The following is a 24244-nucleotide window of genomic DNA, read 5'->3' on the forward strand; positions in this document are numbered from 1 at the left end:
TGCCTTAAATATTGGTGATATTGTATTAAGCGCTAAATAATTAGCTTTATAATCATAAAAGCCTATAAACTAATGCATGAAGCAAACAATTTGTATTTTTTGCTTGTAATCAGTCAACAATGGATCTTATTTTTCAGGCTGCTCGAAATAAGAGAGCTTCATGTACCATGACACGCCGTGATGATGTCAACTCCGATGAAGCCGTCCGTTCTCCTACTCCACCACCACAACGCCGCAGCTTGCAATTTTCAAAGCGTGGTTCTTCTGTCCCAGCAAGAACGTCATCTGTACTTGACTTTCGGGGATCACCAAAGGTAAGACAGAAAAAAATTACTAATTTAGCGGGATGGCCCATGAAGTGGTGTTTGTGTATCTACGTATTTAAGGAAGGGGGAAGTGTTCTAATTTCACATCTCCCTTTTCCCCAAATTACTCGGCTAGAACAGGAAACGTACCGACCGACAGACAGACGATCGCTGCAGTTGACAGTACATCCCACACCCCAAAAAATGTGAGTGGTCAAGAAATGAACCACATAAGAATTTTACTATTAAAATTAACATGATTTTAATTTCGTCAACATTTCAGACAAATCGTCGAGTTGTAGCACCATTCATCACTCATCCTGTCGATGACATCTCGGATGGTGACGTTCCTTCAGCTTCATCTTCTTCTGTCCGGCGATCAGGAAAGGCTGGTTCATCCATGGGATCTGCAGCAGAAAGGAAACTTTCCCATGCAGCTGAAGTAGTCGAGGTAGAGAAGGAGCGGGTAGAAGTTGAGAAGAAGCGACTTGATGTTGAAGAAAGAAGGCTTCACCTGGAAGAAACAAAAGTTGATATCCTTAAAAAGGATGTGCATCTTTTGGAGGTACTAGTCATGAAAGCCAGTGAATCGGAGGATATTGGTCCAAAACGGAAGGAACACAGGTCTAGACCGTCTTCATTTGCTGCACTGGAAAATATGGGCAAAGGAGAGTGATTCCTTCATGGTAAACTTGTTAACACTGCCGAAATATTACGGACAATTGTGCCTGGGTTCTACATCTGCCCTAGGTGACTGAGTTGTAGCCTACTACATGTGTAACCTACTCTGTGAGATATATAATTGCTTATCATAGTTTTTTTCTTCAAAACAATCATGTGTTATGGTAGATATCATAGTTTTTTTCTTCAAAACAATCATGTGTTATGGTAGATCTACAGAATTTGGTGTTTATCCGTTGTTCTCGTCAAACACACATATTTCTCCCTAGCAGTAATTGGTGATGGTTCGGTTGTTTATTTGGCAATAAAATAAGTAAAAAATACGTACATATTCCTAAAATGTTAATCTATCATTCTTGTCCTTGCGTCCACGCCCGTCTAGTTGTCTGCGAAACCAATTAGAGGGTTGTTGTCGCATCGGGATTGTCCACGTTGGCGGGTGGATTACGAGGAACGGGAAGTCCATGGTTTTCACATATGTTATGTAACACGGCAGTCGCAATGATAATTGAGCAACACTTTTCGGGTCGAAATCGGAGGGTTCCACCTGAAAAAATAGCAAACATTTGGAATACATGTGTAAGTATATATTCCATTGTTTAAGCGACTGGTCCTAGATGCAATCTCCGGAATTGCATAATATGATAATGAGTGTACATTCCTCAGGGGCCTACCTTCTACGTGTAAGCACCTCCATCTGTTTTTCCATCTTCCAAATGTTCGTTCATTGATGCTTCGAACTCGCCGGTGGTGAACGTTATATCGTCTATCTGCAGCATCTTCTGGGTGGGATACAGGGGTCATTAGGTAGGGTCTGAGAGGATAGGCACTGTCACCTAGCAGGTATCCACCATCATCCAGTAGTCCACGTTCCATCTTCGCCTTTAAGCTGCAGTTACACCAGATAAACTCATCGTGTGTGGCACCTGGCCAACGGGCAACGATATTAGTGAATTTCAAGTCATGCGAACAGACTCCTTGCACATTTATGGCATGTCGCTGTTTCCTGCAGACATAAGACGCCTCGTTTACGGAGGGACACTGAATTGGAATAAGTGAACCATCTATACAGCCGACGACATTCGGAATCCGATGGCGTTCAGAGTAGAAACCCTCTTTCTCACGCTCTTGCTCGGCAGCCGTTCGAGGAAACACTATAAACTGCTGTGCTTTAGCTTCTAAAGCAGAGGAAACTCTGGTCACAATCCTTGATATGGTAGGTTGACTCAAGCCACTAGCCATGTCCCCATTAGCAAGTTGAAAACAGCCGGTAGCAAAAAATCTGAGTGCAACACAGACCTGGAGAGTTGCTAGTACTGCACGTGATCGCATGGTGGCTGGGGCAATCTCACCTGCTAACAAGTCGATGATTTCAAAGAGGACTGGTCGAGTCATCCGGTACCGCTGATATAAATCTACGTCATCGTAGACGTCGAGTGGTTGTAATCTGTCTCTAAACACACGCTGCCGCCGTAAAGCCCGTCTGGCCTCAACCTCTTCCAATAAAACCAACGCAGCTGCCATGATTGTAGCGTACAAGTGTTTCAAACTATTTACGAAAACTCAACGAAGCCTAAAACACCTCACGTAATTCTAGTAACGCGTTACGAGGTCGATTGAAGTGACGAGTGCTTTGTGAATATGACGCAAATCGATAAAAGCACACTACGAGCGGTGTACGAGTTCGTAAACGCTTACTAAGCCCTAAGAAGGCTTCATGAATAAGGCCCTGGCACATTTCAACATTATCGTAAAGATCATTCATATTCGCCCTGTGTACTATATTTTTATTTGTATATAACCTAGTTTTATTCCACAAAACGTTTTTTTTCTACGAAACTAGGTTTTCATTTAGAAGCATAGGTTTAATTTTTAAAAACATAGTTTTCTTGCAAAAAAACTTGGTTTTTGATTTAGAAAACGTGGTTTTTATATTTTACCTATGCCTTTTCGATAAAAACCTAGTTTCATTGAATAAAACGTGGTTTTATTCCAGGAAACTACGTTTTTAAAGAAGAAAACCTTGTTTTTCTACTGAAAATTAGGTGAAAACGACGTGCGCGCGAGTTTGTATGAAGCAAGCGAATGGTGGAAAAGATATTGAGAGTATGTGCATGCATTTCACTTTGTTCTATTTGGAAAATGATACACTTTATTATACATTTTGAAGATGAGAAAAATGATGCTTTCGGTGCCTACGTACGCAGACCATTGAACCCCCTTCCCCTGTACGCACCCTTTACTCTCAGCTGTGGACCCTCTTCAGTGCGTACGTACTTTAAGGACGTCTCCAAGGGCAACAGATGACTACAAACAAGGGGCAGAGAAACTGGGTGAATTTTTCTGAAAGTTTTACAAGTCCGAAACCTAAAACATGAAATATAATAAAGAATGCTGCTTACTTATATCAAAGATATATTTGGGGTCAGTAACAAATATTGAATCATTGAAACAGTCTTTCAGGTTCTTATTGATTATGAGAAACAAAGGATTTTTTTAGTGCAAGAAATAAGCAAACCTGCCGATTTTTCTCTGCCTAAAACCTTATCAATGCGTGAATAAGGGTCATTGCTAGGGAAGTGAGCATTTTGTAGAAAAGAAATCAACTATGGTTTATGAGTAAATGGTGATTTTATTTGCAGATTTTTCAAACTTTTCCAATGGTTTTGAAAGGAACCAGTTTTGAACCCATCTTGCACTGAAGGTCAATGTACAGACATGGGCATAGGCCTACAAATGTGTATGCCGAGCATGACAAATCTATGGCCTTTCAAGGAATTTTATTAGATAATTCTAAAGTTTGGTGACTTAACAGCCAATATGACCATTAATTGACAGTAATCGTATAGACCTTCAAAATGATACCCATGACAACACTCTCGGGGTAAGGGTTGCCGAGATAGTAATTTTGACCCCTTTTTAGGCTCCAAATTTAAGATCTCGAAAACCTTTTGCCCAAGGGTGTCGTCATGGGTATCTCTGAAAAGGTCTATGTGAGTACTGTCGAATAAAACAGTTTTTATCCACATGCGGTGCCCATGAAGCTCATGGGAGGCGGTCAAAGTTTCCACTTTTGCCCTTTTTGACCCTCCCTGGGGGTCCCACGGTTCGTTAAGGGGGCCAAAAACTATGCAATGTTAAAGTACCCCCATAGACCTTCATTTTGATACCCATGTTGACATGTTTCGATGACATCAACTTTTTGACCCCTACTTTGGGACCATTAGGCCCTATTAAGGGTCTCATTTCTGACTTAATGTGCAACTTTACGCGGGAGAAAAATTGAATTTTGAAATCAGCACCCCCATATTACCCAAAAACGGCTGTTTTCAATTTGCCCGCTAATTTGTCAAACGGAACTTCACATTTTTCACACTCGTCCCATGGCCTAAATTTCTCTTTCTCGCCCAGAGCACACTGAACATGAATGTTAACACCAGTATTCACAATGAACATTCAGCAAGTGTATGGGCATTGGCACGGCGCCGCGGCGACCCGTACCAGCCCCTGATATCCAATTGGAAAATCCCGCGTGTCCGCCATCACCCGGGCCACACCAGCCCCGTGCTCGCCGTCCACACTCAATACCCTAAGATACACACTTTACAATAGACTTGTACATTAGCTATTTCCAAACAAACAGTTGAATTATCCAGAATTATTGAGGTAGCAGGAAGGGGTGGGCGTTTGTGGTTTCTGAGTGTGAGGGGGTATAGTGGTGTCTGTCGACTGTGCTTTAAGAGGGACTAGGCATGATGCCAGTTTCTCTTAAAGCACAGTACACTGCCAGTCCCTCTTAAAGCACAGTCAACAGACATGTGGTTTCAGTATAAGGTATTTCATTGTAGCAATGCGAAATGTAAGCAATTTTGGTTAGGTCCGTAACATAGAGTGACTCAACCACCCTCTTGATTACAGCGGCCGCCTCAGCGCCACCACACGGGGCATAATGGTATTAGGCTATGTAGCTTCGCGCGATATGCACCATTTTGGGAAAACTCAGCGTGGAAGTATGCTCATTAGCATAATCTATTCTTAGCTCCAGCTCGAGGTAATCTCGCGCAGTGTTTCTTCGGCCCAGATACATTGTGGTAGAAAACGTCTAGGTCTAGTACAATGAACGCCTGGCTTGCGCCAGACTAATAAATGAAGAAGGTCTAGCTGCGCGACACTACTGTGATAAAAATGACCATTGCAGAGACTCTGTGACGTAAGCATATACTTTTTACAATTAAAAATGCTCTCAAAAGACGATAAGGAATGATTATTTATTAACATTTACTGAACTATATACCTTCTTATTATCACTTTATATAAATCGGTTGGCGTTAGGTTGCGTGCTATTCTTTCCTCGTGACAATATACAGCAAAATAGTTACAACCCCATAATCGCGCTATAAGTCCATAATGAGATCAGCGTGACCAGTTATAAATGTTTCGCCAGCTTCACTATTTTGCCGCTACGCGGCGCGTTGTGTCCTTGCGTCAAGGACATTCACTGGGTCCGAGAATGTTCTGAGTACTAACACAGTAGCCTTTTTCAAATAAACATTCAAAATACTTATAGTCCTAAGTATTTACATAAAAAGCTTTTTTTCAGATAAACGGCCAAGTTAACAAGGATATTTATCGGGTAATTACAAACACTTCGAAATACTTATAGTATGTAAATATAGTATGTAAAGTTTGTTTATTATAGTGTCACCCCTAATGAAAGGGCCAGCCAGCTTTTTGGCTTATGAGAAACTCTTCACTTCCAAACTCCTATCTCTAATGCCAGGCGCCTGGCGAGAAGGCAGTTTGTACCCTATGTTTAACTAGCTGGCGGCTAACCAACCGGCCGCATCGGAAAGAGGTTACCAGCGGGCCTCGAACCTTCGACCTTCCGTTCACGAGGCGGGCGCCTTAACCACTAGGCCATCGAGATCGGTTATTTATAGTTATTATACTATATTTATACAAATTAGGATTCACAAGAAAACGTGCTGGAATAAGCCTATTTCTCAGGTTGATATTATCTCTATTATCTCTACATACAAATATAAAGTGGAATTCGTCACCAATGGAACCATCATTACACTCAGTTCACAGCCACCGCTCTTGTGGTACATTTGCAAAACGTCTGGTCTCAATTGGCAGTTTATGGTCATCACATCTAAATTTGAGTTGGGAGCGCTGTCAAATACTTTTCGAAATTCTAAGAGCGCTTTATTTCACTGTAAACACCAACACAAGAACACACAACGCAGTGTTCTAACGACGCCTATAAAAATAAGAATAGCAAACCAAGTGTAGAGCAGAGAACGCCGAAGCAGACGTAACAAAAACGTGGGAGACAAAACGGAACAAGTCCAGCTAAAAAAAGGCACTCAAAAACGTAAGGCTGTACACTTGGCATTCGACAAACAGTACATGGAAATATGAGGAAGTGTTTTAAACAGAAATCTCCCTCTGATGAAGGAGAACATGTACACATTCTGGGCGCTTTGACGGAATTAAAAAAAAAACCTTGCTCGATCAAACGGGAGGACTAAACTGTTTTTCTGGGCGTTCTGAAGAACGATAAAACGACAGAAATAAGACCGAAAGGTTCTAATCACCGCAAAAAAGAACTTTACCGGAAGAACAGAAAAATCGAATAGTGTGTCCTCAACTGCGAATCAATCAAACTGCTTCTGTAAAGTTGCCAAAACTTCCCGAAATTCGATGGTACATAATGCACAAAGTGGAGCGCATTCTTGGAAACTCCAGCCTGAGCTAACAGCTAAACGGAACTTAGTAAATTCTACAATTAGGTTATCATTGTTATGGAGGATATTTGCTCAATAAGTAATTTGAACGTAAAGTATTAAAAGAATGCACTTCTTTCCTAGTGCCACTTCTTGAGCGAAAGATTCCACGGCAATTCATCGACGAAATTGGGACCAGGAAGGAGATTTTGACCTCAAGGCATTTTTGAACTACAGTCCTTCAGGACTCATTCGAACACTATCTCCGCGAACGTTCAGCAGAAAAACAAGGGGTCCGGCCAATTAACAAAAGACAGCTGCAAAACATTAGTCATCGTACAAATTTGATTTTAAATCAAAGAACACAATGCCGACAAGCAACTTGATTGGTTCTGGACGTACAAATGAAACGGCCAGGGGCCATTGTGCTCACCGTAAGTATTTTTAGTAGACAGTTACAGAAAGTGCTACAGTATGTAGGCCTCTCATATTTTATACATGCATCTGTGACCAGTTCAGAGCCGGCCCTGGCCAAGTGGTGAATCCGAGACTTGTGGTTCCAAGCTTGTAGAGTCTAGGTGAAAATGATAGTGAAGAAACGTGCCACTCCATGACAATGGTGAATATATTTTTAACTTTGACCTCAGTGACCCTGACAGGTAGGTCAAATAACAAACCAGGGTGATATGTGATGAAGACACATCCACCTGACCATAACAATTTCATCACTGGTTACACTACAGCAATCGGCAAAAAACGATTTCCAAGATGGCCGCCTAATTAAATCTATGGCACCAAATAAATCAAAAAATGAAGAAAATGTAAGATAGAACTCAGAAAAGAAAAAAGGAAAAGATGAAAAATAAAAATATTTTTGGCTGTCCTTGACCGGGGTTTGAACTCACGACCTTTGGATTGCCACAATACGAGGAAAAACCCACAAAACATGCAATTTCGGCCATATTTGAATTCCGATCTGGCTGAAACTTGGCATACAAATAGTGGCTTCTTAGAATGCATCATTACACAAAATTAAAACTCTTTACATTGAACAACGACAAAACGTCCAAGAACGGTAAAGTTTTCAACTTTGACCTCTGTGAATTTGAAAGGTGGGTCAAATCAAAAACCCGTAAGATATGTGATGTATTCTTGCTGGGAGTACCTACCATGAAACTTTTATCAAAAACAAATCAGTAATAAGCGAGAAATCACACTTTTTGAGTTTTGAGTTTGGGCCCCCTGGTGACCAAGTCAATAATCAGACCGAACCAAAATTCAGTGTAAAAGGTCAACTGACCTAGGGGGTCATTTGTTCAAAATTTCAAGTTCATAACTGTTGCGGTTGAGAAACGTGCCATAGTTACACTCAAACGGCAAATTTACGCCATTTGACCTCTGCGACCTTAAAAAGTAAATCAAATCCGAAAAATCGTGCAACATCTGAGGTAACCTTGCTAGGGGTCCCTGCCATAAAAATTTCATCAAAAACAATTTGCTAATAAGCAGGCTATTGCACTTCTTACTTTTTCTGTTTTGGCCCCCTGGTGGCAAAGTTAAGAATCAGATCAGGCTGAAATTCAGCACCAGAGGTTATCTGATATAGGGGGTTATATGTACCAAGTTTCAAGCTCATAGCTTTGGTGGTTGAGAAACGTGCCATAGTTACACTCAAACGGCCAATTCACGCCATTTGACCTCTGCGACCTTGAAAAGTAGATCAAATTAAAAACCCGTAAGATATATGATGTATCCTTGCTATGAGTACCTACCACAAACGTTTTATCGAAAACAAGTCACTAATAAGCGAGATATCACACTTTTTAGATATCCACATTTGGCCCCCTGGTGGCCAAGTAGAGAATCAGATCGGACAGAAATTTAGTGTCACGGGTCATCTGACCTAGGGGGTCATGTGTACAAAGTTTTAAGTTCATAGGCCTAGCGGTTAAAAAACGTGCCACTGTTTTTGAACTAGGATACGACGGACGACGACGACGACGACGACGACGACGACGGACGACGGACACTGCGGTATCGTATAGACTCCCCTACGGTGAGCCAAAAAGTGTGTATTTGTAAACTCATCAGATCGTCCTCCGGATTTTTGTGAGCAGAACGATACTGAGCGTTTTGAGTAGGATAGGATGAGACGGTTGTGCTTCATCTGCCTTCGACCAATTCGTGTCACAGACGGCATCACACGGCTATTTTGCGCGTCAATCAAGAAGGCGCCAATGTATCAGTGCATGTATAAATTCGGTTTGGCAGTCTGGAGTTGGGGAAATCGATACAATTCTGGGTCCTCTGCGAATGCCTGTCTTTGAAGAATATACAGTGAGACTGCACTGACTTGATGGGCTCGCCTGGTCTTGGCTACATGTGATGCACGAATTAAACTATCGGCTGCCCCTTCACTGGTCACATTAGCCTGTACAAGGGCGTCACACCTCCCACTCCCCTCAAGGAGGTCTCTAACCATCTTAAGTCCAGCCATTTCAATGTGGAGGGGGCCCAAATTCACTACATACTTATCCTCATCGTACAACTCCGGCATTTTCCACTGGATCCGCTTTCCTGGTCCATGGTCAAAACTGGTACCAGCCCTAAATTAAGGAGTTGTGTTGCTGCTCTGTTTGTATTCATACAGTGTGTTATGGTGGCAGAGGAATGGGATGGGTCCCTGAACAATGGCATCAGTGCTATAGGTGTGGGTAACTTTTCAGGATTATCCTGAACAGATGCATGATATTCGGCCCATGACACGAATTCTGCTACATCTATGGTCCCTTCATTCACAAGTGACGCCACCTCCTTAAGGCACTTATAGTCATTCTCACGGTCTGTTAGGAATTTCTTTGAGTCTAGCCTCATTGGCTCTTCAATAATCGGAGCTTTTACCTCCTTCGGCATTGGTCCAGCCTGTAGAATGTTAATGTAAGATACCGGAAGGGGAGGAATTTGTTTGTCCGCGTTTGCTCCGTCTACGGTAATAGGGTCCCGCTGTTGTCCTTGATTGTCCTCAACGGGATGCTGGCACAATGAATGCACAGTTCGTGAAACGAGTCTGAAGACGTAACGGAGCTCGAATTATGGTCAATGTTATCAAGTTGACCGGTGGTGAAAATCCCATTTTTCAACTGTGGTGGACAGACAACACCATCTTTATCAAAACGCGCTATGATACTTCTGCCAACTGCGGATGATATTCGCAATACCCGATCGTAAGAATTGAAAGCCCGAGTTAATGGAGACGGTCAACGAGTCCCCGCTTTCGTGTCGCAGCATGGATTTTCATACCAAGATAAACTGGAATAGAACCCACCTTTTCAATATAATGCCGGACGGTGTTGGTTTGTCGTTTCTTATTTGAACCCTTGATGCTATTGAAAATGAAATGGTCCAGGGATCATTTACTCACCTCGGGTAATTTAATGCATGTCATTTGCAGTGGATATGGGGAGAACAGTTTCTGGCTAGTTTCACCAGTTTTGATTCCATTCAATAATATTATTCTTCTCGGCTCAATGGCACAAAAGAAAATTACCGGTACTATCTAAGTATAGCATTTTGGTTATAAGGTTGACTGAATTTCAAGGTTATAGAAGAGAGTGCATGTCACATGGAAATTGGTTGACATCTGTTCAACAGTTCAGGAGTAATAGGACTTTGTTGGATTTTCAAGATGGCGGCCAGGCGGCCATATTTGTCATGGGATTCGACTGAAAATTAGGGATATTGATAAGAGTACATAGATACATAATCACATGAAGTTTGTTTGCAATCCGTTCGGAGTAATAGGACTTTGTTTATTTTTTCAAGATGACCGCCTGGCGGCCATATTGGTAGATGGGTTTGACTGAAAAATCAGGGATGTTGTAAGAGAGTACGTAGATGTACAGTCACATGAAATTTGGTTGCAATCAGACTTTGCTTAATTTTCAAGATGGCCATATTTGAAGTCCGAGCGGGACAAGTAGTAGAATAGAGGGTCCCTAGATACATGTGCTCACAAGTTTAGAACCTTCTAGCTCAAATAGAAACGAAACGTGTCACCTATCGGTGATTTAGTGATTTTTGACCTCTGTGACCTTGAAGATGTGGTCAAATCAAAAACCCGAGTGATATGTCATGTAACCTTATTAGATATACCCACTATAAAAATTTCTTCACTCTACGAACAACCATTAGCTTCAATGAAATGGCAAGGACCATTGTGCTCACCTCATGTGGAGGAAAGATGGATGAAGAGTATGGTATTGTGTCATGGAGGGTTAGGTTTGATGTAGGTCCAACCAATTACAATTTCCCCAAAATGGCCAATTTACAGTACATTTGACCTCTGTGACCTTGAAAAGTAGGTCAAATCAAAAAAGACCCGGGTGACACATGGTTGTTAGAATTAGATGTACCTATGATATAAAATTGGTGCCAATCGGGCAAGTAATTAAGGAATAATAGCATTTTGAAGAATTTTGGATTTGGCCCCCTCCCTGGAGGCCAAAGGGCAAATCAGATCGAACCAAACTTTGGTACCTGAGATCACCTGACCAATGGATACATATGTACTTAATTTGTGATCAATAGTCATTGCGGTTAAGAAACGTGCCATAGTTACGGCCTGACTTCCAATTTACGCCATTTGACCTCTGTGACCTTGAAAAGTAGGTCAAATTAAAAACCTGTGTGACATATACTGTATGGTGGTTAGATGTACCCATGATATCAAATTGGTGGCAATCGGGCAAGAAGTTAAGGAATAATCACATTTTTAAGGTTTTTGGATTTTGCCCCCTGGTGGTCAGGTGGTGAATCATATTGGACCAAACTTCGGTCCCTGAGATCACCTGACTGAGGGGTACATGTGTACTAAATTTGGGATCAAAAGTCATTGCAGTTTAGAAACGTACCATAGTTACATCCTAACGGCCAACTTACGCCATTTGACCTCTGTGACCTTGAAAAGTAGGTCAAATCAAAAACCCGCATGATATGTGATGTATGCTTGCTAGGAGTACCTACCATAACAGTTTTATTGAAAACGGATCATTAATAGGAGACATATCACACTTTTTATGTTTTCAGTTTTGGCTCCCTGGTGGCCAAGTCATGATTCAGACCGGACCGAAATTCAGTGTCAGAGTACCTCTGACCTAGGAGGTCATGTGTACAAAGTTTCAAGTTCTTAGCACAAGCGGTTAAGAAACGTGCCACACAGGATACGGACGACGACGGACGACGACGACGACGGACGACGACGGACACAGGGCTATCGTATAGACTCCCCTAACGGTGAGCCAAAAAGGAAAAAAAACTGATTTCCAAGATGGCCGCCTGGAGGCCAGATAGTAGGTCATATCGCGAAAAAAAAATACGTCAGGGCATATTGCCCAAAGCTACCATCACAACAAGTTTTACCCATCTAGCCCTAGCGGTGACGAAACGTGCTCTGCTAACGGACGACGACGGACGCCACGGTGTCGTATAAGCTTCCCAGAGGTTAGCTAACAATGAGCTCTGAAATAGTTTGCGAAACCAGCACTCTTGATTTCGCCTTATTTGTTTGAGACTGTATACTTGGACCATTGAGGATCATGTTGACCAATGCCAGCAATATATTTGTTACAATATCTGACCGTTCACACAGGGAACCATTGAATGAATGACCACCCTTGAAAATATGCAGTCGATTGATCTTAGCAACCCTAGCAAGTGTCTAACCTCCAATCTCTGAACATGTTTCTGCATGATTTATGCCAATTTGCTGGCTTTGACTGCAGAGTCTCTGAAATACCGGACCCGTCATTTAGCTCAGTCGGACGAAGTTTAAGGGAACCATGCCAAGGTCTTGAAATTCCTGAAGGTTCCTTTCGAAAGACTAATAACCCGCTGCTGTCCCTTCAGAGGGCTAACAGTTGGGGTTGGGGCGTTGGGGGGGGGGGGGGGGGGGGGGTAAGTTTGTTAATATAGCAAAGTGATCTCTTCTGATTCTGATGGTCTTGGAGAAGCTACTGCTAAAGACTAATGGCATAATGCAGCAATCTCTGATACTTTTTTTCTGTGGGGGTGGTGTTGGAGTGAAATACCAGCCTCCAATGGAAATCTGTGAAAAGCCTCCGGCTGAGAAAGTTGCTTTAATCATGCATGCCCCGCTTTGATTCTCTCAATAGTTTAATCAAGGAATTTAAAGTGTTCAAACCATGCTGGATTTTGTGCAATGTTCACTACTTTCACTTTCACTTTCACATTGACATTTCACAACATGCTCGATTTTGTATTTGTTTTTTGAACTGGCCAGTATCTTACCTCTTTATCTTCTTAATCAAATTTTCAATATTGTTCCATCATCAAAACACCTACTGAAGGAGTGATTAATTCAATTCCATGTCATGGCTTGTCTTCGACATTGTTATGTTCCTATGTAGGCCTGTGAAGGCCACAGAAACAATCTACGAATCGGCTTCTTGAACAAACTATTTATTAAGCAACACACAACAGAAGTACCAATATTACACAGGCGCATGAAATACTAATGCGCGTTAGCTGGCACAGGCACATGAAGTATATCAAGACATAACAGACATAGAATCATAGATGGCAGCACTGCACTGTAATTGATATGGAGTGCCAACAATGCCATAATTCAGCTAAAATTAACCTTTCTGGATGGTCAGAGTTTTCAAGTGTTTTTACTTTTTTTTCTGTTTACTTTTTGGAATTTGGTAAATCGGACACATACATGCACTGGTTAGCCCTCTACGTAGTTGTCATATGGCGCCCCCTAGTGTGTTCATGCCAAAACAGAGCATTCCTATCTGTCTCAGTTTCGAAGCTATGGTCATACATGATCCTATATGTCGGTCATCTTGGAATCCAATACGGATGGTCTTTTGGACTTCCTTGACCCTGAAAATGGGGGGTTATCAACGAACAGAACATTTCTCTCCAACTTAGTTAAGAAGTCATGGGTGATAATAGATGCAGAATGGCGGCTATATTGAAATCCAAGATGGCAGCCAGCAGGAGGCGCGAATTTCGGTGTTTCATTTTTTTTCTGTATCCCCATGGGCAGAACTACGCCTGTGCAAAGTTTCATTCTTTCGGCAAAAACTGAACGATTCTGTTGGAAATCCTGCCTTAGCCGCTCCACTAATGAGAAACCGGAGGAACTAAAACTACAGACGGCGCTGAGGCACAACTCAGTTTTGACACTAGAGGCGCCGCGATCGCTCCAACAGGAAAGTCGCTTCATTTCGTGACATTTGCTGGTCCCCGACTGACAAAACATAAGCTTTTTCTCCGTAATGCCTTCAAATTGTTGTGTTGATGGTTGCCCAAATGAAGGAGGGCATACCTTCCCAAAAGATCATGAAAGGAGAAGGTTGTGGTGCGATGCAGTGCGCCGAATTGACAATGACAGATATTGGCAGCCCGTCATGAAATCTACTGTCGTCTGCTACGCCCATTTCGATGAATCTGATTATGTTGAACACACTTGGACAGGTTTGTAAGCCTAAATACCTACGTCATGCATGTATGTGATGAATAAGGTGATGGACCCGATCTTAGTTTAAAAATGAACCTGATAACCCCGGTGCTGAACTGAATTTGAAGCCTCATCATAACATTGTTTACAACCACATACTGTAACAGTAGCCTACATTACACTACATGCATGCATGATCCATCATCATCATGCACCATGCATGATGATGCATGTGATGTTAGGCCTGCTCCTGTAAACTATCTCTCGGCTCAGTGAATCAATGTAGAAGGTAAAACTGTGGTCCATTGGGCCAATTTGGATACAATTAACAGCAGCATGACTGTCTTGCTTGAGACTGGTCGCGTAAGTTTAGCAAATGTGGCGGGGTTTCTGAGAGTAGGGGTAGTTTGCTCCCCTCTACTCGTAAAGATCTTAGAGTATTAACCAGCCTAAGAATCTAAGTAACGATTCAGCAGACAAATTGTGGCTCAGAGCCCAGGGTTTATTATAGGTCCCATAGGTGGCACTACACAGTGCGGAAAACGGTGTCAATGGCAGCGTCAAATAGGCCCCTGGCAATTGACACGAGCCCGAGGCCAAATCATACATCACAGGCACCATAATCTATACATTTCTGGGTTCGTATGAATCCAGAGAAGAAATCCACGGCAATTTCATAGCATATAATTCATAAATGCACCGATAGGTGGGGCCACCTTTGACACCACATGGATCCTGAAAACGGTAAATAATTGACCAAAAAATGGCATGATGTGTGCGATCTTCAAAATGAATGATTTGGGAATGACATTACCACCGGCAGATAGCCAAATGCATCTAGTTTTTTTATTTGATGTAAAAACATGGGGTCATCTTGGCAATTTTTTAGCTGTATGGCCTATAACTTGAACGAGCATAATTGACACTCGCACGACTACGCCCAACCTCGCGTGGCAGACGGAAGGTATATTACATATTGAGGTTTAACTGGGGATTGAGACCCGCTTCGAATGACACAGATGCTAGGTTCATAAAACTGCCAAAGATCTCTCTGCGCATGGAAACTAAGACCAGGGTGTCAAAGTAAATAGTATTTGGAACATGATGCACCCAATCATGCACATGGAAACGACATGCGTCATAAGAACTACATTTCTTTGGGGGGGGGGGGCAAAACGGACCCTGTCCCCACTGTGTAGTGCCACCTTAATCCCTCCATTCCGTAACTCCCTGCTGACGGGGTTATATTCAGCAGCTAACACTTGTGCCTATTTTGGCACACTCAGATAACAGGAGGAATTACCAAATGCTTATTTGGCGATTTTTTTTGTTTTGATCAATTTCTTTATGATATCTAGCAGATGACATCCATTCAGTTTGAATAAATTCGAAAATAAACTATATTTTATGCGAATTGGCAATCTGCAAGTATTGCGAAATCACCCTGGCTTGACCACAAGTCATGGTCTCGAGGCCAAGTGCCGTCGACAGAGAATTCAATTTTAGACAAAATGAGTTAAATGCCCCTGACATGAATAGGGTTGAGAGAGGGGCTTTGCTTCTCTCCACTCCCCTCTCCCAACTGCGACTCCACACTCTTAGAAATAAGGTTTTCAGCCTTGAAAAGTTTGAATGGATTTTCGGCCAACATTAAAATGCACCCCGTAGACGTTTTGCAGCGAAGTGAACAACCCTTTGACGTTTTTCACAGTCTCAAAAACCATTGGGGGATTTTCATTTCACCAAATAAACCTCTACGGGGTACATATTCGTGTTGGTCGAAAAAAATTTTTTTTCAGAGGCTCAATAACCTTAATTTCTAAGAGTGTGACGGCATTTTATTCATTTTGCCATCTGCCGACTCTCGAATGACACAGCAAGTCCAGACCGCTATCAGAAGAAAGGTCGTTAGCAGCACGTTCGATCCCGACACCTGGAGTACGCCTGGGGCCACTCGTGAAATCACCAGACGGTCCATTTTCAACGCACCACCTCTAGAGAGTATTCACGACGTGTCCAAAGTTATGCATTTGAAATTCGCCTGAGCACGAACCAAACAGCCAGTGGATGTGTGACTGCTACAGAAAAAGCTAGTCCATCCTAATCGCGGACCTGACGAAAAAGAGGGCCATTTTCAAGAATTCTTCGGCAACAAAAGGGTAAATGGTTTTGTTGGACATGTCAGCAAGCGGTGTTACGATTCGGTCAGTGTAGACGTGATTACCAGTGAGGGTGCAAAATCGATCGAAGTATTGGTAACTGAAGAAGCCAATGATCAGAATAGAAGGGCACGGGCGGACGCGCTCAGACATGATTACGTGGTAGAATTGCCGCTGATCGATGATTTCTCGAGGGGTCATCAGTTCTAATTGGCTGCGATAGCACATAGTAGTTTCTAGAAAACCGGCTAATCAGCAATAAGTGCGGTACCATAGTGCAAGCTCCAATCTTGGTCGTTTTCTATCCGGAACCACTAGAATTCAAAAGCAAACAATATATACATGTACAGTCCTTCAAAAAAGTAAATGGACACACAAAAATCAAATTTTCTTGAAAACGGCTGGTGATAAATCGATGCGGTTTGCTGCATTTGATAGGGCATTTAGTTGTGCATCATGATATCTACCACTTGGAAATTTGCTATTTTACCTATAAGTCAATTTTTTCGATTTATGAAAGGTCCCAAAATCAACTTTTTTATCACGCATTTTTTGGGGGCAAATTTTATATTGACTGGAAGCTTCTGTTGAGTTATGAGTGAATATCTAAGAAATTCCACAGTTTTCACTTGAATCTGCAATTTATTAACCCATTTGTGCAAAAGGGTTTTGTTACCCGGTCTTCTACTGCGGAGATGCCCCCTTGATATTATTCACCTGGCCCAGACAACCGGAATCATGTCACCATTTCAATGGCCTTGTTTAATATGCCTATGAATAGCTCTCCCAGGCCTGGATTTGGAAGCTGGACAATGGGTTCACCAATATTACTTTACCCTCGCGTTTACAATACATCAATGTTAACAACATTTCCACCCCCATTCAAAACCTCAGCCAATAAGGAATTAACACTCGGGCTGCATGTTGAAACTGACATAATTGGCTATGGTCGACTTCTCCAAAGTAATTCCAAAGTCAATAAACAAGGTGCAAAATTTTGACATAAAATGCTGTTTTCCCACCAATTAACACAAGATATTTTCATCACCTTGATATGGGGACGTGGGTTTTTCATCATGGTGATTCATCCTATCAAGAAAAAGTACGAAAAAAATCGGAAACGAAAAAGTTGATTTTGGGGCCTTTTGTAAATCAATAAAAGTCGGTATTAGATAAAATGGCTAATTTTTATGTGGTAGATACCATGATGCACAACTAAATGTCCTATCAAATGCAGCAAACCGAATCGATTTATCACCAGCCGTTTTCAAGAAAATTTGATTTTTGTGTGTCCATTTACTTTTTTGAAGGACTGTACATGTTACTTGCGGCAGTATCGCGAAACTGTGCCAAGTTTCTTTAGGGAAAGCGTCCTCGATTGTTCGGGGTTCTCAGATACCAAAGATGAAGTTAGTTTGATGGGAAAAATCCCTTGGCAAAAGTCAGTTCAAGGAGGGGCAAGACTATATACCATTGCGTGGGAAAAGTCACCATCTGGATCTGCAGAATAACATAACAGCTCGTCAGAAACGAATGGTGTAAGTAATGAGGAGACTTAGTAAATTGGATCTTGTCCATGATAATGTCAAAGTTATGAGCATGTTTGCAATTATAAAAAAACTTTAATTTTAATTTGTTGAATCAATAAGGATATCAACATGCTTCAAGCATGCGTAGTCTCTGAATGGAAGATCATTTTTGCAACGCATTTACCAGTAACTTTGAGACGCGAATTCTGCAAGTTGGGCATGACCGAACTGCGAGAAAAAGAAAAGGCAGATCGGGCAACTTCATCTATTTCCAAGCTTTGGTACAATTTGGACAAACAAAAGTCAAAAAATATAAGTGAAAGAGCACCGTCCGTTATAACAAACTTTGGCTCGTAGATACATGTACACTGATCAGCAAGTTTCATTAAAGGCTGAAGGTACCTTGAAATGCATTAGAAACTGGCACTCAATCAGTACGCATGCCCAAACTAGCTTGACAAGATTCCTAGAGATTCTATCATGAATATCATGCATATGAAAGCGGTTGATCACGGGGGCTAATATGAGTGAGTTGGCACAAAACTGCAAATGCAATTAATTTTTAGCACAAATTCAACATGTAGCAGCCACGATTTGAGTCAATATCGATTACTTCTGGGGAAGTAATTGGTGATTTACAGAAGACGACCTTGCTACCTATATATACATGAACATGTATATCTAAAGAACCTCCCTCCTACGCTGTTTCCTACTGGCACGGTCCATTACAAGGTACCTGGCTGAGGCTGTCGAGAGATAATCAATAATGTCTCAACAAGGTTCAATCATCGGCCACGCTATCATCCAGTCAGCAACTTGGCGAAATGATCTGTCACCTGTGCCGTGCCTGTTCGGATATAGTGCGACAGTACGGATGCAAACTCTCCAAGGTTCCCATATGGATGGTATGACATTTCTCTGATTCGAAGTATTCTTTCGAGCAATACCATCAAAATATACGCTTTGATTTTTCTGTCCGTCGTCATCAGCAAATTATCAAAAGACCATTGAATGGGACAAGGTGGACTTGAATATGCATGGTCTGACACCAAAGGCACAAGTATGTACATTTTACAGGAACTTCTGGCCCTGGCGACGTGGTTCGAAGCGTTCATGTCTATTCATGGAGTAGGCTTTTCTGTTTAAAGATATTGATAAGGTTTCAATTTTTAACATGTCGATGATAACAAAAATGAATCAACATGGGCACCATGCTCATGGGGGAGTTTCCATCCTCATTGGCGTATCTCCGGATGGGCGTGGCATAGGTATTTATCATTCAAAACGCGAAAGTTTAAACGATGGACTCGCGGCTTTTCATCTCGTTCTGTCCTGGCTAGGACTCGGCTCCCTTGCCTTTTAATGTTGTTATGGCTATCAAGACTTTGGATACTCCTCTTTCACAAGCTGCATTAATAGTAAAAATTACAGAATCATATCAGTCAAAGCTTCTACATACTGCATACAAGCTGGTAAATGATGAAATGTGATTACTTGGCAATATGATTTTGTTAAATTCGACCCGGCCAGCGATTTTTGCACTGACCACACACATACTAATAATCCAATGGAATCAGTACATCATATCCATCGCGCGCGAATATCGATTTTATGTGCGCCCTCTATATACATACTGCATGTATGTTGTCACTAAAATAATCTTATTGTTTTCAAACTATAAATCAACATATTAGAACAGTTGCGAAAATCATGGTTTGCATCCAATGAAAAGTTGCAGTTCAATGATTTGAAACCATGGCACTGCTACCCGATTGTGTGGGTATAATTGTTTGCGCAGAGACCAGAATAGACAATGTAAGCCCACTGCGCATGTGCAGCGACTGCGTTAGAAAATTATACACATACCATACGTTTGTAGCGGGTAACATTGCATAACGTTGCATGTTAATACTGATCCCTGTCAATGAACTGCATAAGATGTACATGTAATCACAAATTTAGTTATTTTTACTACGTTCATCTAGTCTTAATAATGATTTTATGCCACGACTGGATCTCTTGGATTGGATGAAATAAGTTCTAATATATTGATTAAAACCATGGCTGTGGTTCGAAATAATTACGATGCGACTCAGAAGAATGAAAGAATGAAAACGTCAACTTTGTGTGGTTTTGAAACCATGGGTTGCACAACTTCAATGGTATTGAATTTGCTTTCGTACGTTTTCCTGATTTTGAAATAAAGGATGGTTTGATAAATAAAACTGCGGGTTTGAATACAAAATAACTGTTTCAAAAAGTGGACGAAATAAGGAAAATATATTCATAACTTGTTTGAAAGAATGAGATTATTTCAAATAATTTAGGGAAATAATTAAATTCCCACATTACGCCTCATAATTGCAGGCCCTTTTGTCTACATGTTTATCCCTAATCTTGTATGATTTATTGACTGTTGAGAATATAATAAGAAGCTACGAGATAGATACCACCACAAAGTATCGATGTTGAGTACGCAAAGTATAAAAGATTTGGAGGCATAAGTCGGTGCTCTGGTCGGTAACAGGACTAACACAAAATCAGCTGGAAGTTGACAGGGATCTGAGATAAATCGTGTTGTAGTTCTACCCTCCTGCAGATGGGTTACCTCCAGACCGAAGCTGTGAAGAAAGTAAATCTTCAAGATATAGCCAAGTCAAAATGTAAGTTATCGTGTGAATACAACTAGACTGGCACTGGGAGTGCAGTGGGACCCCCCCCCCCCCCCCGCCCGCCTCCCCCGGAATCCCCTTCCCGCTTGACCCATCAACCCAGATTATGATGTACGAGCATCTTTTACTTCGCCCTAATGTATAATGATTACGGGATTTCATTTGATAAATCAAAATTATTAAACACTCCGTCATCAATGCATCTGCTTAGAAATAAGTGTCAACAAATAGCACGTGGTAATGTTACTGCAGCCTAAATATAGAAATAGACAACAACATGTTTTTTTCAACGCATGCGCAATCGATCGTAAACAATGATATGTTTTTGATTCAGCGCAAGCGCAATACATCGACTCGGATCGTTGATGATTTAGCCTCTCCCTGTTTATCAGGCCGAGTCTAGCTTACTGATCTACGCCGGACTTATCGACAGGAAATTAGAAGGTTCATTTTCACCGCCCGAGAAATATTAAAAGAAGGCCGAAATGTTCGTCATGCGAAATCCCCTTTAGTATTTTGGAATTTGGAATAAAAACAATATGAAAATTGGCCATCGGAGCTACTTTGGCGCCACCTACATGACCTAGCTGACTTCTTACAGTCCAAATCGCAATTGATATCCCTTTAAAAATCGCGCCGATGGCGCGTCAGTGGTGCGCGTGCGATACGCGTAACTGACGCGAAGCAGAAAGGATGTCAATTGTGACTTGGGCTGTAATGAGTGTCTCAAGTAAAAAGCAGCTATAAGCTACATATACTAATGCACCCCTCCGCTATCAATAAGTTTTGGTTTGGGCACGGATGTAGAGCACTACATCTGTGGTTTTGGGCGCATATTACATGTATAAGTAAAGATTTTTTGAGGTTTTAAGTTGGTACCTTCAATAGTATAGTTGACAAAAAATGGTCCAAACTTCGGGGGGGGGGGGGGGCATAACTTAGGAACCATCACACGATCGTAAAATAATTCGGTTATGAAGGTTGGGGGTTATAGTCGCCATCCCGAAAAACTAATTTCAGCCAGATCCAGGAGGGGTCAACGACTCAAAGTGCCAGATTTTGCCTGAATCTGTCATGCAATGACTCTAAAATATGGATAACAATCAAAAACGTTAAACAGACCCAGCACTACGTACCTGTACAGGGGCGGCACTAGGATGTATCAGGACTGGTTGACAAACGTTCCATATAACTGTGTGTGCATATTTTCGGATGTATATCTGCCATTCCCCCTATACACAGCAAATATGTTATAATGATGTACTCGGGCCTGCTTTTAACAATTCGGATCAGCGTTCTCCAGATATCAGGTATGATGCAGAATTAACCGGGTCTATTGTAGGAGGGAACGCTGAATGTGAGTATGAGATAGAAACATAAGACTAGAAGAAGCATGGACAATACTACACTTACCTGCCAATAATGCCAAGCTGCAAGATACAGCGAACGTGAACGTAAGCCAGCTCATCCTGGCTCAATGTAACGTGCGCGGTGTGAGGTAGACCAAGAATGCCACAAAATTACAACAAGAATGCCAACAGTGTTATTCCGCAAGTTCGTAATAATCCATGTGCTCTTCGTGACCAATGCAGCGTTCTTTATATCGCTAACTGTTTGACCCATCTGATCAAAGCGCTAGTACATGTAAATAATCAGTATAAAAGAATGTGACGCTAACCAATCAGGGTTTACTCGAGCTGCTGGAGCCAACCAGAGCTCTCATTATGGCGGCGCACAGGATGAACGTTGATACTCGGGAGTTAAAGGGAGACTTTGTAGGCATTGACAAACCACGCCATGGTCCGCCGAGCTGAAGTTAGGTTTTGAAAATAACAGATGTCACCACTCCGCCAACCTAGTACACAGGACCTGTTACGAAGCATTGCTGATGCTCCCAATGTACAGAATAAAACATCATTGTAGGAGGTTACATCACTATAGCGCGCGTTTTGAGAGTTATTGCTCAGCGATACATGCAGCAATACAATTAGTAGTCCTGTTCCAGATACAGACCATTATTATTACAACTCCCTCTGGTATATCCGACGAGATGGTCATAGAAGACGGGTTTTAGTTTAAGGAATCGGCATACCGAACTGGAGTATTGATTGTCTCACCAAAACCGCGAGGTTGGAACTAAAATGTAGACAAAAACCGAGGCATATAAACTAAAACCCTTCCACATTTAGCAACAACCCAAGCGGTTATGGGTGCCTAACCATTACCGCTGAATTCAAAACGAGGCTTCGTTTTTATTTATAGTGCATTTACACTTTAAAGTGCGGTTCGTTCTAAATCCAGGTAATGAAGAAATTAGTATTCATCCATGTTGAATATGGTTGGATTGGTTAGCAAGGAAGTTAAACAAGGTATTGTGAACATGTATAAATATATTAATATATTAATATATTCAACGCTTTTGAAGGCCATTTCTGCCGTGTGAAATTGACAAGAATTTGGTGCAGTGGCAAATCTCTCTTTGGAGCTTAAAAAACAACTAACTCTGCGATTTCAAACAAGTGCGGCTGCGGAAGTCTTGGGTTAATGTTCGCTGCTACGGCCCTCCTATGTGGAGCCCTGAGAGATTTTCCACTTGGCTGAAGTACACGCGCATAACCAAATGAGCCCAATTAGACATATTGCTTCAAAATACAAGGAAAGAAACAACTTGCCTGCCCAGCTTCGATGTACAAGTAGTTACGACAGCGGGAGGAAGGTCAAGAGCCAAGGCAAGCTAGCAACATTCCCTGATCACCTGTCTAACGATCGTAGTAGAAAACCTTGGTCCCAGGATTTTTGAATGCCATTTCTGCAAGTTCTGGTTCAAAGCTTGTAAATTAAATTCCCGGATGTTGACCTGAAGGTATGGTAGACGTCATTGCACGCCTTGTGCACACGCAGGTACTTCATTAACATAAAGATACTGTACCTAACAATGACCGAGTTCGGGCGTGCTGTTGGGTTAGACTAAGATTGGATCGGATTCCAGCCGAACGTTTAACTCTTATTTTGTAGTTAGGCCCGACTCTCGCGATGACATGTCCTGAGGAGCACGCGCGGAACTTTTCACAGTATGTAACGGCCTGGAAGGGGTTAATAATGATAAGAACGCTTTCTTCTACTGTCATGGAGTAGACATAACATGAAAAGGAAGAAGAATACATGAATTTTGCTTCCAATTTTATTCAAAAAATTGGTTTCCATGGCAACATAATCATATGGAGTTAGAACATGTTTACACATGCGCCGAATTATATTCTCTGACAGTTTGTGCCAACCTTTTTGTGTATGAACTGCTCTTCGTGTCTTTCACCAGGTGCCGATCCCATGATTTGGCGAAATCGGCATGTACAGCTTCGAATGCCTGTTCAGAAAAACGACCTAAGGCACAGTTGTGCTGAAGACAGAAATCTGTAAGATGGGCTTTAACAATGTGAAATTTCGGCGTGATACTGATAGAAAGGTTCATGTACTTTTTGTGTATGAACTGCTCTTCGTGTCTTTCACCAGGTGCCGATCCCATGATTTGGCGAAATCGGCATGTACAGCTTCGAATGCCTGTTCAGAAAAACGACCTAAGGCACAGTTGTGCTGAAGACAGAAATCTGTAAGATGGGCTTTAACAATGTGAAATTTCGGCGTGATACTGATAGAAAGGTTCATGTACGCATTGCAGAACTCAA

The 24244-nt window shown here is 41.8% G+C and overlaps 1 long non-coding RNA gene across 1 annotated transcript; it reads right to left on the reverse strand.

Annotated features, from left to right (window-relative positions):
- Nucleotides 1-612: 612 nt before the first annotated feature.
- LOC135488732 (uncharacterized) lies at nt 613-22168 on the reverse strand. Its single transcript, XR_010447025.1, has 3 exons — nt 21975-22168; nt 1315-1533; nt 613-819 (listed from the first exon to the last, which is right to left on the reverse strand). It is a non-coding gene; the product is annotated as an uncharacterized LOC135488732 (long non-coding RNA).
- Between the last annotated feature and the right edge of the window lie 2076 nt (nt 22169-24244).

The sequence above is a fragment of the Lineus longissimus genome, chromosome 1 (assembly GCF_910592395.1).
Source record: "Lineus longissimus chromosome 1, tnLinLong1.2, whole genome shotgun sequence".
Taxonomy (NCBI): Eukaryota; Metazoa; Nemertea; class Pilidiophora; order Heteronemertea; family Lineidae; genus Lineus; species Lineus longissimus.